This window comes from Rana temporaria, chromosome 3, assembly GCF_905171775.1.
Source record: "Rana temporaria chromosome 3, aRanTem1.1, whole genome shotgun sequence".
Lineage (NCBI taxonomy): Eukaryota > Metazoa > Chordata > Amphibia > Anura > Ranidae > Rana > Rana temporaria.
The window spans coordinates 231,154,388-231,170,719 of NC_053491.1; positions in this window are offsets into that span (position 1 = coordinate 231,154,388).

Here is a 16,332-nt window from a genome sequence, read left to right on the forward strand (position 1 = left end):
TCCCCTCCCCCCAACAGGATCCTCGGCCTCCCCTCTTACATTGGGGTTCCTCTGTATCTGGCTGGTCTCTGCTGTTCACCCTGGACCCAGCACATCTCTGTACACACCCCACCTGTGGAGGTGCTGATCTATGATGTGCACAGGTGGCGGGATCTCCCTGGGGCTTCTAGTTCTCTCTCTGACTGTCCTCATTGGAGAGGGGAGGGGCCTCTAACCCGGGCATGTATCAACAGTGTAAAAGCAGAGTGACTCACTGAAGCTGATGTATGCCTGGATCAGAGGCCCCTTTCCAGTGGATACAGTCGGAAAGAGAACTAAAAGCCACAGATCTCGCGGGCACCATAGAGCTGCTGGTGTGTGTGTGTGGGAAACTCATGACTGGCACGTATTAAACAGCCTTAAATGCCGACCAAAAACATTTAGACCTATTTTTTTTTTTTTTCTTTTAATGGTCTGCATCCATGGCTGTTTGTTGTGTATGCTATTCCTTGAAACGAAAAGGATATGTTTCACAGATTATCTTGCACCAACAAACTATACTGAAAATGCATATATACTTGCATATACGTATTCTCTGGCAGGTGTATTTTAAGGAGACCCTGTCACCCTACCTAGTTGGGGCACAGTGGCTGGGTCTGTTATGCTACTTTTACACTGAGAGCTAAAAATGGTGCCTGTAAAGCGCCTCTCCTGTCACTTCAGTGTAAAGCCCAAGTGTTTTCACACTTGGAGCTGTGCGCTTGTGAAACGTTAAAAAAAAAAAAAGGTCCTGCAAGCAGCATCTTTGAGACTCTTTAGGAGCAGTGTGTACGCCACTCCTAAAGTGCCCCTACAATGTAGCACGTGGGGGTTAAAAGCGGCCAAAAAGCACCTCTAAAACTAGCGGTTCTTTACCGCTGACACCCCCTGCTCCTCAGTGTGAAAGTGCCTTTAGAGCTCATAACCCCTCCCACCAAATCACCTTTACGGTACCCGCTCTATTGTCACGGCAAAATGCTTCTGGGTAACGGGAGTGTATGATTTGTTCCATATTGCAGTGCTTGGTACTTGAGCCTGATGGGCCACTCTCATATGACCCTGTTGGCTCTAAGCTGAGATGACCGCTATTTTGCAGCGGCTATTACTTTATTACAACGTATAAGGAGGTGGGCTTTAAACTTTTTCCTGAATGGGCAGTTTGCAGGGACTATTTTAGGATACATGTGTATTGGAGGAGTAACATAATATGGGAGCTGACGATTTTATTTTTTGGCAAGTGTTGGTTGCCTGGCTGTAAAGGTTCACAGATCAGGAAAGTTGCATGAAGTCATAACTAATCTGCATACTTATTGCAGCAACTGGATCATAGCGTCATAACCAAGGACACATTTATTTTCAGAAGAGGTTGTAATGGAAGCCTTCATACCAATCGGTACAGATTTCCTTATAGCAAATAGGAACTGTATGCAATACACAATATATAAAAACCATGCATCAAGATGCAGCCAAGGAGTGAAAGCTACATTCTCGTGAATCCCTTCTAGGCCCTTGTATATGTCTTATAATAATGTACCTAACCATCTCTACATTTGTGTACTAATCATAGTCTAGATGGGTGGTGTGATAGCTACCACAATGTAAGGCCCCTTTCACACTGAGGTGGTTTGCAGGCGCTATATACTAGCATCATTGTTGGAGCAGTGTGTTTACTGACATTACTTCTGGTTTACTTGGAGAACAGGACCTGAAATCTCACATTAATAAAAGACTTGGGCGCTACTGACAGTGCAGGGGTAGAACCCACAGAGCTTTAACATGCAAATAAACAACTCATTTGTTACGAATATAAAAATAAAAAACAAGTAAAAATCAGTAGTACTCTTTGGCTTAGGATTATTTTACAAATAGCATGCTGAAATCAAATGAAACAATATAGTGACTCCACAACAGAGCTGCTATATACAGTATTCAACAGCTCCATGCACCGCAAGCATATGATATATGGAATTAGTACGCCTGTCCCATTATTTATTTCCTCTAACTAGCTCAGATCAAGTTGAGGTATCGGGGTTCCTCAGCCGTAGAGACCAGATATTCTTAAACCTTGTGGGACAGCCTCTTCTGTTGTAGGATGCCCTATATAAAAGCAGCGTAGAATTAACCAAGGCTTTCCACCTACTTATCGATGGTGACGTCATAGACTTCTGGTGAAGAACAATGGCATAATATGCAACAAGTAACGTTCTAGTCGCTTTTTTTTTTTTGGAGGCTAAAGGGCCCAACAAACAGATGTATGCAAATTGCACTGACATCAGAAAAAGATTGCACAACCTAGGACCAATATGCACTTATACCTGTAAACAACCAAAATATATGAATGAAATCTGAATTGGAACTTGAACACCAGCAGCGTGCAGTGCAATAGTACGCAGAAAATGTCCTCATTCTTGCTGGCATGAAGTAATAACGATAGACAATTTTAAATTGTACTAGCCTATCACAGGCAATCCCACATAACATCCAAGTCAACATTATATAGAGTTGGTAAGTCTAGGATCTATGCGTCTACATTTTGTTAATTCCAGGGATATGGGCCGTTAGAAAGCCCTATATATAGTCAAGTGAGCTTTGGGTAAGAACTCATCTTGCAGTAGAGACTCCAAGTCTGTAGATCAGGGGGTCTCCAAACTATGGCCCTCCAGTTGTTCAGGAACTACAATTCCCATCATGCCATAGTCATGTCTGTGAACGTCAGAATTTTACAATGCCTCATGGGACATGTAGTTCTGCAACAACTGGAGGGCATAGTTTGGGGATCCCTGCTGTAGATAATAGATGGGAGTGGAGCTATGGCAAACTGAGAGGTACAAGCATGGTGTAATTGAATATAACAAAATAGGTTCCAATTTGGGAGATGGTAAACGTCCCTATCTTGCTGAAGTACCATCTAAAAACAGATCGCTCAGTACCCTTATCCCTTTGGATGCCCAAATGACTGGCCCCGAGAGTTTGGAGAAATGGTGAATATTCAGGATGGGGGAATTTATTTTAACATTTAAATGGCTACATGGCTGCAGCTTGGACCCAAGCTGCAGCTGTCCCCGGCCAGCTCTAAGACTGAGAACCAAGTGATCACATGACTGCTGATCGCTTGGATCTCTGTCTTCCATAAGCAAAGAGCGGTGATTGGCAGTCACCAGCTCTCTGCTCTGCCCCTCCAGCACTTACTGGAGCACTGGGCTGTGAAAGCGGCTGGCTCAGGCTCTCAGCGGCATGCAGAGAGGCTGAGCAAGCTGCCAGAGAGGCATCTGGGCAGATCCCAACATTATTGCCAGGATCCCTGCAGAGCGTAGACTGGCTCTGTGACGTCAGCTGACAGCGGGTTTTAGCTCATTGTTGGCTGAATCTGGGTCACAGGAGTGCAGAATAAATGCACTCCTTTGACCCACGGGAGAGTTGTCTGTTGCACTTGTGTTACAACGTATCCTGTTCTCTTTTCATTGTGTCCGTTGAGTGAAATAACTTGTGTTCCTGCCAGTCCCTCTGCTTTCCTATTGTATCCAATTCGCATGACAGGATATTGTGACCGGCTCTCTATGGAGCCGGTTCAAATATCTCCGGGCCAGCTGCGGAGCAGATTGCATAGATGTCCTTTGGCTCCGTTTCAGAGCCAAATTCAGTCAAATATTTGGCCGCTATGTTACTAGTATAAAAAAAAGGGGGACAGCCTATTTCCACTTAAATGTATTGGAATAGCTCAAATTCCAATGGTGCAAATTAACATAATAAAACGGTGTAGGAGGAGTAAAGCGCAAAATAACTTTGCTAAAATAGACGACAATCATAGCGGCAGGTGACCCTTGCATCCAACGCCCCCCCACATACGTTAAACGGGTTGTAAAGGTACAATTTTTTTTCCTAAATAGCTTCCTTTACCTTAGTGCAGTCCTCCTTCACTTACCTCATCCTTCCATTTTGCTTTTAAATGTCGTTATTTCTTCTGAGAGATCCTCACTTCCTGTTCTTCTGTCTGTAACTAAACACAGTAATGCAAGGCTTTCTCCCTGGTGTGGAGTGTCATGCTCGCCCCCTGCCTTGGAAAACCGGAGAGTCAGGACTCCCACTAACACACAGCTCCTTTCTCTATCTGCAACGTAGAGAGAGTCCTGACTCTCCTGTAGTCCAAGGGAGGGGGCAAGCCCGACACTCCACAACCCCTTTAACCACTTAAGCCCCGGACCAATATGCAGCCTAAAGACCCAAGGTGTTTTTACAGTTCGGGACTGCGTCGCTTTAACAGACAATTGCGCGGTCGTGCGACGTGGCTCCCAAACAAAATTGGCGTCCTTTTTTCCCCACAAATAGAGCTTTCTTTTGGTGGTATTTGATCACATCTGCGGTTTTTAGTTTTTGCGCTATAAACAAAAATAGAGCGTCAATTTTGAAAAAAATGCAATATTTTTTACTTTTTGCTGTAATAAATATCCCCCAAAAACATATATAAAAACATTTTTTTTCCTCAGTTTATGCCGATACGTATTCTTCTACCTATTTTTAGTAAAAAAAATCGCAATAAGCGTTTATCGATTGGTTTGCGCAAAATTTATAGTGTTTACAAAATAGGGGATGGTTTTATTGCATTTTTATTAATTATTTTTTTTTTTACTACTAATGGCGGCGATCAGCAATTTTTTTCGTGACTGCGACATTATGGCGGACACTTCGGACAATTTTGACACATTTTTGGGACCATTGTCATTTTCACAGCAAAAAATGCATTTAAATTGCATTCTTTATTGTGAAAATGACAGTTGCAGTTTGGGAGTTAACCACAGTTGGCGCTGTAGGAGTTAGGGTGCACCTAGTATGTGTTTACAACTGTTTGGGGGTGTGGCTGTAGGAATGACGTCATTGATCGTGTCTTCCCTATAAAGGGAATGACGCGATCGATGCGCCGCCATAGTGAAGGACGGGGAAGCCGTGTTTACACACGGCTCTCCCCGTTCTTCAGCTCCGGGGAGCGATCGCGACGGAGCGGCTATAAACAAATAGCCGCGCCGTGGTCCCGGATCGCTCCCCGAGCGGACCCGACCTCCGCATGTAGCGGGGGGGTCCCGATCGGACCCCCCACCCGCTAATAGGCGAGGACGTACGTGTACACCCATGTGCCTGTACGTGCCATATTGTGGACGTATATGTACATGCGGGGGTCGGGAACTGGTTAATATACTTTACCAATTTATTACATGATTGCCTAACATTTATGGCTATTGTATTAATACAATTAATTAATAATAATTAATACATTATTTTTGAGTCTTCCCCTTTTTGTATATTAAAACAATAAAAGATAAACTTTGGTTGAAAGCACTAGTTTAGTGCTGCGATGTACCGCTGACATTCTGTCTGCTATGAGCTATATTAAAATGGCCACGATTGTAGTCGTTTAAGATGTCCCTCTGAAAATGGCCGCCCCATTGTTATCAATGGTAGAGCTGACCTACATTAACCTATTTAAAGACACTTCCAGTGGTCATATTCCATTCCCTGATGAAGTTGCATGACTGTGACGACACGCGTAGGAACATACGGACACCGGTAGTGACGTCTTGGCCACAAGCTCGCTGCTCGTTTTGATTTTGCATGTCTGTTCATTTTAAATAGGAGTACCCCATTAGGTTTTTGCTGTTAGAAATAAACCGCCCAACCGAACATACTTCACCATAGAGCAGTGATGGCAAACCTTGGCACACCAGATGTTTTGGAACTATATTTCCCAAGATGCTCATGCACTCTGCAGTGTAGCTAAGCATCATGGGAAATGTAGTTCCAAAACATCTGGGGTGCCAAGGTTCGCCATCACTGCCATAGAGGGTCCTTGTTTTCTCCATATTTCACTTCTATTACCTGGCTTGTCATCCTGAGCGGCTCTATGTTGACCTAAACCCTATGGCAGGGATATGCAATTAGCAGACCTCCAGCTGTTGCAAAACTACAAGTCCCATCATGCCTCTGGGTGTCATGCTTGTGGCTGTCAGTCTTGCTATGCCTCATGGGAATTGTAGTTCTGCAACAGCTGGAGGTCCGCTAATTGCATATCCCTGCCCTATGGGATTAGGGAATATATAGGAAGTAGTAATCAGGCTACACATAGACCGAAATCACCAGGAGAGACTGTTGAAGGGATTCTTAGATCATCTACCTTTATTCTGGTTACCTTACAGCGGTAAGGTAAGGAGTTAGCACATCCGTGGGTGTGAAACACGCCGAAGATTTTAACTACTGAAGTCACAGTGACACTACCTGTTGTAACCCAGAACTTTTTGCAACAGCACTTTTCCTTTGAAGTTTACCGCACTTTTACGCCATTCTCTATTAATTTGCACTTTATTAATGTATGGACTAATAATGAACTACACCGCATGAATTTTATATATATATAAATTATTTTGGATTTTCATATTTGACCACTTTGGACTCTTAGATTGTTGATGCATTATAATTATTTATTATATTCACTTAAAATCTGTATCTGACACATATCATTTGTGTCACATTTAGCACTTTATAATTTATTTCGCCCTGGGGTGCAGAACCATTTATTGATTATTTTTTTTGTATATCCTTATGTCCTGCCAGAGCAGATGCTCATGCGCAGCCTCAGGGCTGTGTCTGGCTGTCATTCGTGACGCCATTGTTTACTACTTTGTGATCTCTGATTGGTCACACCGATCACAGTAGTAAACAATGGTATCATCAATGTTGTCAAACAGAAGTTATTGCTTATACAGAGATCATGGCTATATTAGCAATCATTGTGTAAAAAAAAAAAAAAAAAAAGTCCAGATCACCCCTTCCCCCCATAGCAGTACATTGTCACTATGTACTGCTCTATGTACTGCTCTGGTGACAGTATGGGGGGGGGGAACATTTTTTTTTTAAATATCACTATAGTGACATTGTACTGCTGATCATGTGCAATGGCTGGCTACTCAGATATCACTGTATGTTAGTGCTACCAGCCACTGTCTCTGATCACGACACATCAATACAATGTCTCCAGACCAGTGCTGCCAGTCAGTTTCCCGAATCGCTGCCGTTCACTCACAGTGTCCCTGGTCACCGCAACACCAGTCATAGTCACCATAAGTATTTGTCCACATGTGTGAAGCTCTCTGAAGAGCCATCTGTGTTCAGATCTCGCTTTAGTGAGCATTTGACAGGCAGTGAGAAAGCATCGTATCGCCTTCTCACCGACTACTTTAGCCCCTTGGACTCTGCACAAGCACCCCAATTCACTTAAATGGGTCGCAATCAGTGGGTGTACAGGAGGTATAATTCCTGCCACAGCTGCAAAGCACTGCAGCGAGGGAAGGTGTATACCCCCAGCCGCTGCCTCTGCAGCTAAAGCGAATGCAGGTTGATGGGCTGTAAAACCATGGCTTAACTACAAGGTTTTATCACCCCCCAACCTCACATGTGAACGAGCCCTATTAGTGTAGCCAGTCACTAGAATCCGTATTCCTGACTGCCATCACACCAGACCAGTGCAGCAAGCAACAGTTTTCATGATCACTGCACCAGAGTGTCACAATACCAGCAACGGTGTCGCCGATTGCTGCAACTCTTGTTGGCACAGTCAGCAGACCAGTGCAACAAGTAACAGTGTTCCTGATCTCCGTAACAACAGTGCAGTGTTGCCTTTGCCTGCACTAACCCTGGCCTGTGTATTGACCACATTTCTGCCAGCTGCATGTTCCGATCCTTTGCCATCCATGTCTCTGCTTGCAGCCAGAACTGACCCATCTGCACATTCAGACCAAGTGAGGAAAAATTAGCTGCACACCAACATCCGTCCAACAGGTTTATTGAAAGGACTAAAACAACAGACCAAGGGGTGACGCCATTTCACACATACATTGTGCCTTTTCTGTGAAACGGCGTCACCCTTTGGTCTGTTGTTTTAGTCCTGGTGGCAGTCTTTCAATAAACCTGCTGGATGGATTTTGGGGTGCAGCTACATTTTTCCTCATTTGGTCTACATGTTCACAGTTGTGAGCCGGAGCTAGCACCCAGCCCAAACACCATTACATTGGAAGGGGTAATTGTCTTTCACCCAGGTAGGTTCTGACAAGATAGCCAGGATAGACTTGTAAATGTAAAGGTGGTGGGAGAGCAAGGCTGGGGAGTATAACTTGCTTTGGGAGGTAGGCTATCAGCAGACATGGTTACATTGCACCTTCATAGTACTAGAATATCTTAAAGATTTGGAATCATCCCCAGATCCCATTGCAAGGTCCAGCGACTTCACAATGGCCCACGGGAAACGTCTGCATGCCAGGGTGTAAAAAAAAAAACCTACGTTAGGCTTACCGGTAACGGTATTTCTATGAACCTTCCAGGACGGCACCCGAGAGATGATGGCTCCTCCCTGCAGGAAACACAATCACATGACAGTTTAAAAAGCCCCACCCTTCCCCTTGCTCCCCAGTATGTAATAGAGTAATCCTGAACTGGTTCACAAGGGACGTAGTCCTTATAGGTACTTACCTTTTTCCCTCCACATAGGGCGGGAAGTAGGCCTGCCGTCCTGGAAGGTTCATAGAAATACCGTTACCGGTAAGCCTAACGTAGGTTTTCTCTTATCACCTTCCAGGACGGCACCCGAGAGGATAATCAAGTATACACAGGCCTACCTTCAGGGTGGGACCACAGCTTGTAGAACCTTTCGGTCTGCTTTAAGAGTGATCCTATCTGCCTGTACTCTCAGGAAGGGTTCTTTCATGGATAGCGCCTGCAAATCCCCTACCCTCCTGGCCGAAGTAATGGCTAACAAAAAAGTCAATTTTAAAGTTAGAAACTTAAGGGAAACCTCTTCCAGAGGTTCGAATGGGTGTATAGATAACGCCTCTAACACCCTAGTTAAGTCCCAAGGCGGACAACTATGTTTCTGGACTGGAGACCCTCTTTCCCTGGCCAACAAGAAACGTCTAATCAGGTCCTCTTTGGCCAATCTTTTGTCAAGATAGACCGAGAGGGCCGCTATCTGGACCCGAAGGGTACTGACTTTTAGTCCCATGTCTACCCCATCCTGGAGGAAGTCCAGGATAACCGGGATAGAAGTTAAGGATACTTGTTTTTTCTTACCCCAGGAACAGAAGGTCTTCCACACCTTAAGGTAAATCTTTTGAGTTACTGATTTCCTGCTCATGAGGAGAGTACTAATGACCCTCTCTGAGCAGCCTTTGCGTTCTAAGATCTGGCGCTCACTAACCAGGCCGCTAGTTGAAAAAATTCCGGCTTGGGGTGAAGTACTGGGCCCTGCCTGAGGAGATCTGCCCTGTACGGGAGTTTTATTGGTTCCCTTATCGCCATGGATCTTAGGTTTGCGAACCAAGTTCTTCTTGGCCACCATGGTGCTATCAGAAGAATCTGGCCCGGGGACCTGCTGAGTTTTTGGAGAACTCGCGGGATAAGTATCACCGGCGGAAAAGCATAGGCCAGCCCGAAGTCCCAGGTCTGGGATAGTGCATCCAGACCCTCCGACTGTGGTTCCCTGGAAATCGAGAAGTACCTTCCCACCTTCCTGTTTTGTCGGTTGGCAAATAGGTCTATCTCTGGATTTCCGAAGAGCTGGACCAAAGTTTGAAAGACCTCTGGGTTCAGTTCCCATTCCTCCTGCCTCAACTGGTAACGGCTGAGGAAGTCCGCTTCTGTATTGTTCGTCCCCTTTATGTGTATGGCTGAAATGGAGACTACTCTTCCTTCTGCCCATTCCAAGATCTCCTTGGATAATTCTAATAGGGGGCTGGATCTGGTCCCTCCCTGGTGGCCTAGGTACGCTACCACTGTGGAATTGTCGGAGCTTACTAGGACTTCTCTGCCCCTGATGTCTTCCTGGAAGGCTATTAGGGCTTCCCCCACTGCTCTGAGTTCCCTGTAGTTGGATGACCTGCGAGCTAGTGAGCTGTCCCATTGCCCCTGAGCTTTTTTCTTTTCCAGGTGGGCGCCCCACCCCCAGGAACTGGCATCGGTGGTAACCTTCACTGGGTTCCACTGTGCCCATGGTCGCCCTTCCTTCAGGTTTTGGTGAAACGTCCACCACTCCAGGGAGGTCAGGACCTGGGGGGTGAGCAGAATGTCCTGGTCTAGGGACTCCCTCTTTTTGTCCCATGAGGACAGGAAGAAGAAATGCAGTGTCCTGGCATGAAGCTGCGCCCAGACCACTGCTGGAATGCTGGCTGACATAAGGCCTAAGACTCTCAGAACACTTCTTCTGGAGAGTCTGGGGTTCTTTTTTAGGGCCCCTGCCGCTGAGGCTAGCTTTAACACCTTGTCTTCTGGTAAGAAGAGCTTCTGCTGCCGAGTGTCCACTATATATCCCAGGAAGGTCTTGACCTGCTCTGGTTTGAGGGAGGATTTTTCTTTGTTGACTATCCACCCTAGACTCTCCAGGACTGCTATTACCCTGTTGGTGTCCAACGAGACCTGAATGGCAGACTTTCCTGATATCAGTAAGTCGTCCAGATAGGGTATAAGGGATATGCCCTGTAGGTGTAGAAATGCCGTAGCTTCCGCTAGGATTTTTGTGAATATTCTTGGGCTGGAAGTTAGCCCAAAGGGTAGTGCCCTGAACTGCCAGTGGAGGATTTCTCCTTCCACTACAACCGCAAACCTCAGGTATGCCTGGTGATCCACATGAATTGGTACGTGAAGGTAGGCATCTTTGAGGTCTAGGGTCACCATGAAGGCTTCCTTCATGAGGTTCTTTCTTACCGAATAAATACTTTCCATAGTGAATTTTTTGTATTCCAGAAAATTTGTTCAGGTTTCTCAGATTCACTATTAAACGGTATTTTCCAGAAGGTTTGCGAACCACGAATACATGGGAATAAAATCCCCGGTATTGCTGATCCTTTGGTACCGGCACTATCACTAGTTGTTCTGCTAACTCCCTTATGCCCTGTAAGAGGGCAGACCTCTTCAGAGCATCCCTGGGAAGATGTGTAAGCGTGACCATAGAGGGGGGTGTCGTCAGAAATTCTAGACGATAGCCCTTTTGAATTATTAGGCGAATGTAGGGACTGTTCGAAATTTCTTCCCATTGGGGAAGGAATTGGGACAGTCGACCCCCCACTTTGATCTCGGCGTCACTTGGATTGTTTGTCGCCGGTTTTTGGAGGAGGGAAAAGCAGGTTGTTCCTCTTATTCCCTTTACCAAAGTTCCAGCGCCTGTAAGGTTCCTTTTTGGCTTTTTGTTTACCCTGCCCCTGGGGGCCTCGAAAAGTTTTTTTGAAAACTTCTTTTTTGGGTTTAACTGGAAATTTTTTGCCTTTTTCTGATGACCTGGCCAGGACATCATCTAGGTCTTTGCCAAACAACAGGGAACCTTGAAAGGGGATACCACATAATTTACCCTTGGATGTTACATCTCCTTCCCAGGCTTTAATCCAAACTGCCCTCCTGGCTGAGTTAATGAGGGCTGCTGTTTTAGCTGATGCTCGTGCAGATTCAATTGCTGCATCTGCTAGGTAAGCAATCGCTTTCCTTATCACTGTAAGTGATTCAACTACTTCTTCTGCATCAGTATTCTGAGCCATGTGCTCGGTGAGCGTTTCCACCCATATATCGGTGTTCCTAGCTACGCATGCTGCTGCTAGAGCTGGACTCAGTGCTGCCGAGTTGGCCTCCCAAGCTTTTCTAAGGAGAGATTCTGCTCTACGGTCCATCAGATCCTTGATGTTACCCGCATCCTCAAAGGAGAGATCAGACAATTTAGTGACTTGCGACAAGGCCGCATCAAGTCTAGGGAGTTTAAAAAAGACCTCCTCGTCTTCCTGGGAGAAGGGAAACCTTCTTTTCCAGGTTTTTTGTTTGATAATCCTCCTTTCAGGATCTCTCCACTCCTGTAGGACTAATTCCTTGAGGGACTGGTGTAGGGGAAATACTTTAGATTGGGTGTCGCCCAAACCCCTATAGACCTTATCCTGTGCTGATGCTGCTTTAGGGGTCTCTGGTATCTCCTCTGTGGCGTAAATTGCCTGGAGGAGACCCTCCAGATCTTCCACGGCAAAGAGGTGTCTCCTAAGACGTGCGTCTTCCTGAGACTGACTAATTGGGTCCCCTTCTACCTCTCCTGAACTGTGCCGGGACCTGGGTAAGCTTGCTACCTCACTTTCTTCACCCTCTATCTCCCCCGGAGGGGGATTTTGCGGCGATGTGAAGAAGGCACTTGGGCCCCTAGAAAAGGGGTTTTCTTGTGAGGAAGTGCCTTCCCTGGGGGTAAGATCCTCTGTCCCAGTCTGAGCTGTCTGACCAGCTGCCTCCCGGAAAGCTTTTACTGTTGCTAACATTTCTGTTTGCATAGATGCAAGAAAATTCTTCATCATTGCAGCAGCCTCCTTCCCTGCTAAGGTATTAATACATTTGTAGCAGAAAGGCTTAGAGTAAGATTTGGGGAGTTTCTCTCTGCAATTCCCACATTTCTTAGAGGAACTATGCCCTGTAGCGGCAGGAGACTGAGCTGAGGCCTCCTGGGCTCCGCTGGGGGATTCTGAAAGACATGAGATATACACACATTACTCTGTCTTTTCCCAAGACTGCTGGCTGTACTGGGGAGGAGAGAAAGCAGACGAGAAGAAGGGCCAGATCCTGCACTGGTCGTTCCCTAAAAGTTTGGGAAATCTTCACTGCTTCCCTCCTCCCTTTCCAGGGGGATTCGTACTTACCGACCCCCGACCTGGATCTGCCAGCGTTCGCATCTGTCTTTCCGTCCTCTTCCATGAGGAGGGTGACTTGGTCCTGGCTGTCGGTACTCCTACACGAGTCGTCCACAAGCCGACCTGCCCACCGCTCAGCGCTGTCTCACGTTGCCGACAGGAACTTCCGGGTTACGCCGCCGGGAACCGCCCACTTCCTGTGATGCGGTTCCTGTTCCCAGAACGAGGCTTGGAACGCAGCATTTGAATTTTGAAGACCCGGGAACAGCCCTTTCGATGGCGGTGGTTTCAACAGCACTCAGTGATGGCTCACCTCCCCGCAGCTCAGAGCACTGGTGTGTATAGGGGGCGACCTGTGAGTTTGGACCGAAGTCTACAGGTTAGTTCAGCCCTCCCCGGCCTCCCTAAAACCTGTCTCACAGGGGTACCTTCGACCCTCCCCGGTCTCTAGGTTTTCTTAAAAAAATAAACGTGTCGCTGTGTTCGGAGAAACACAATCAATACTGGGGAGCAAGGGGAAGGGTGGGGCTTTTTAAACTGTCATGTGATTGTGTTTCCTGCAGGGAGGAGCCATCATCTCTCGGGTGCCGTCCTGGAAGGTGATAAGAGAAAATAGGATTTTTTTGTACACACCGTAAAATCCTTTTCTCTGTCGTCCATGGACAGACACAGCTCCTTAAATCTTGACAAGTGGGTTATGTTCCTGTTTACAGGAGAGGACTGGAACATAACCCACTTGAGAAGGCTGTGTCCGTCCATGGACGATAAGAGAAATTAGTATTATTACATTTTTATTCTTATGGTTTATTTTTTCACAGCTTTCATTAAATGTTTTTTCATTCAGGCTGCAAGGTCCACGTTAACAGATTGCTAAATCTAGCAATGTGTCTTGTTTAGGGAGAATGGTTGTACAGGGGAAAATTGCCCTGTTACACATAACATGTCATGTGCAGCAAGGATTACCGTTTAATATGTCCAGGGAATCCATTATTTGATCAATACTGAAAATTTGTCAATAGTATTTTACTTCGTTATTTGACACAAGTACCTGTGTGTGATCAGCATCCATGGCTGCTTATTGTGTACAGATAGGGGCCCGGATTCAGATAGAGATACGACGGCGTATCTCCTGATACACCGTCGTATCTCTGAGTCCAGCAGTCGTATCTATGCGCCTGATTCATAGAATCAGGTTCCGCATAGATCTCCCTAAGATCCGACTGGTGTAAGTGACTAACACCGTCGGATCTTAGGCTGCAATTCCAGGCCGGCCGCTAGGTGGCGTTTCGTTTTTTGTACGCGAGGAATATGCAAATGAGGAGTTCCGCCGATTCAGAAACGAACGCCCGCCGCTTTTTTTTTAGGTCGTTTGCGTTCGGCTTTTTCCGGCTGATAGTTACCCCTGCTATATGCGGCGTATCCTATGTTAAGTATGGCCGTCGTTCCGGGTCAAATTTTGAATTTTTTACATCGTTTGCGCAAGTCGGTCGCGAATACGGATGGACGTAATTTACATTCACGTCGAAACCTAGCGACGTCATTTGGAGCAATGCACGCTGGGAAATTTAGCCGGCGGCGCATGCGCAGTTCGATCGGCGTGGGGACACGCCTGATTTAAATAGTAAACTCCCCCTAGCCGCGGAATTTGAATTCCGCCGGGGGATTTACGATCCGCCGGCGCAACTTTAGAGGCAAGTGCTTTCTGAATACAGCACTTGCCTCAAAAACTTGCGCCGGCGGATCGTAAATCAGATAGATTACGCGGATCTAAAGATCAGCTAATCTATCTGAATCTAGCCCGATGTGTCTTTTTTTGAAGCCAAAAGGATATATTTCACTAACTACTAAGCACCAACAGACACTATACTGAAAATCCTTGCATATCCATATTCTCCAGGAGGAAAATGACCTCACAACCTCCACCCTTTACATTACTTCTTGTCAACTAAGACATGAGCTCAGTTGAAAGATCGGCACCAAAACATCACCACAATATGGACATACAAAAATAGAAAAGAGTTGGGACTTTACAAGTGCCGAAACCTCCTCTCAGAATAATCCTCCATACACAAGCATAGTGCTTTATTACTTCATCTACTACGTTTTCCATGGCCGCCGCTGCAAAATATCAAGTGCTTCTGGGTATAGAGGGAGGTTGTGATTTCCCCCATATTGCAGAGGCACTGGCCCAAGTGCCGTCGCATGACGCTCCTTCTAAATTTAAAGCGGAATTCCACCCAAAAGTGGAACTTCCGCTTTAAGCACTCCTCGCCCCCTTACATGCCACATTTGGCATGTCATTTTATTTTTTGAAGGGGACTTCCTGTCCCCCTTCCTGGTTCTGCTTACGGGCCTGCCTAGGCAACGCCTCCTCTTGGTAGTCTTCTGGAATACATGACAGGTCCCAGAAGATTGCATGCACAGTGTGGGTGCCCACAGTATCAATGGAGACCCCTGAGGAGGGGGGAGAGGAGCGGGGCTCCGTGCACCCGCATCACTGGACGGTGAGTGTCTGTTTATTAAAAGTCAGCAGCTAAACTTTTTGTAGCTGCTGACTTTTAATAAACAAAAGAAGCCTGGAACTCTTAAAAACACCAGCTATTATTCAGCAGATATTAGTATAAAGGTAGTCAGGAGGTGGTCTTTAAACAGACCCTGCCACTTAATCCTGAATGGTCAGTTTTCAGGGTCTCTTTAGGATAAATCTGTATTGAATGAATCATTTTGAGAGCCGATTTTATTTAGCTTTTTTTTGTTTTATGTTGCTTGGCTGTATTAGTACACAGATCCAGAAAATCAAAATGAAGTCTGTACCAATCTGCATACTTATTCTAGGTCAGAGACTAAACACACTGAGCTGCAAGACACCCAGTTGACAATTATTTTCAGAAGAGGCCAGCATTGGCACCGCCATAATTTTCAGTACGGATTTACTTTAATCATATGAACAAGCAAATTGACGCTGTTGGTAATACGCCATGTATGAAAGCACTGCAATATTTACATCAAGAGGAAGCTACAATTTCATAAATGACTTCCCTGCCCTTGCACATGCCCTATATTAATGTACTGAACTATCCCTACGTTTGCATACAGATCATAGTCTAGATGGGTGGAGTGATAGCTACCCCAATGTAAGAGAAAACCCTGCAGGGATCTCAGAAGGTACAGAATAGAACATTTTAGGATCTGTAAAACAGACCTGTGTCCATGTCATAACTGCTGCTTTTCCCCCCATAGAAGTGTTAAAGGGAATGAAGAACCAGGCTGATGCAGCTCAGGAGTGTCCAATACAAGAACTCTGATCGCAGAAGTGCCTTAAAAGGGGTTGTAAAGGTTCATTTTTTAATTTTCTAAATAGGATCCTTTAAGCTAGTGCATTGTTGGTTCACTTACCCTTTCTTTTGATTTCCCTTCTAATTTTTATTTTTCCTTTGTCTGAAATTTTCACTTCCTGTTTCTCCGCAGTAAGCTTGCCCCCCATCATCCATGGGGGTTAGTCAGCCAGAACAGCTTACTGAGGAGGAGCAGGAAGTGAGAAATTCTGACAAAGGAAAAAAACATTTAGAAGGGAAACCGAAGGAAAAGGTAAGTGAACCAACAATGCACTAGCTTAAAGGAACCTATTTAGAGA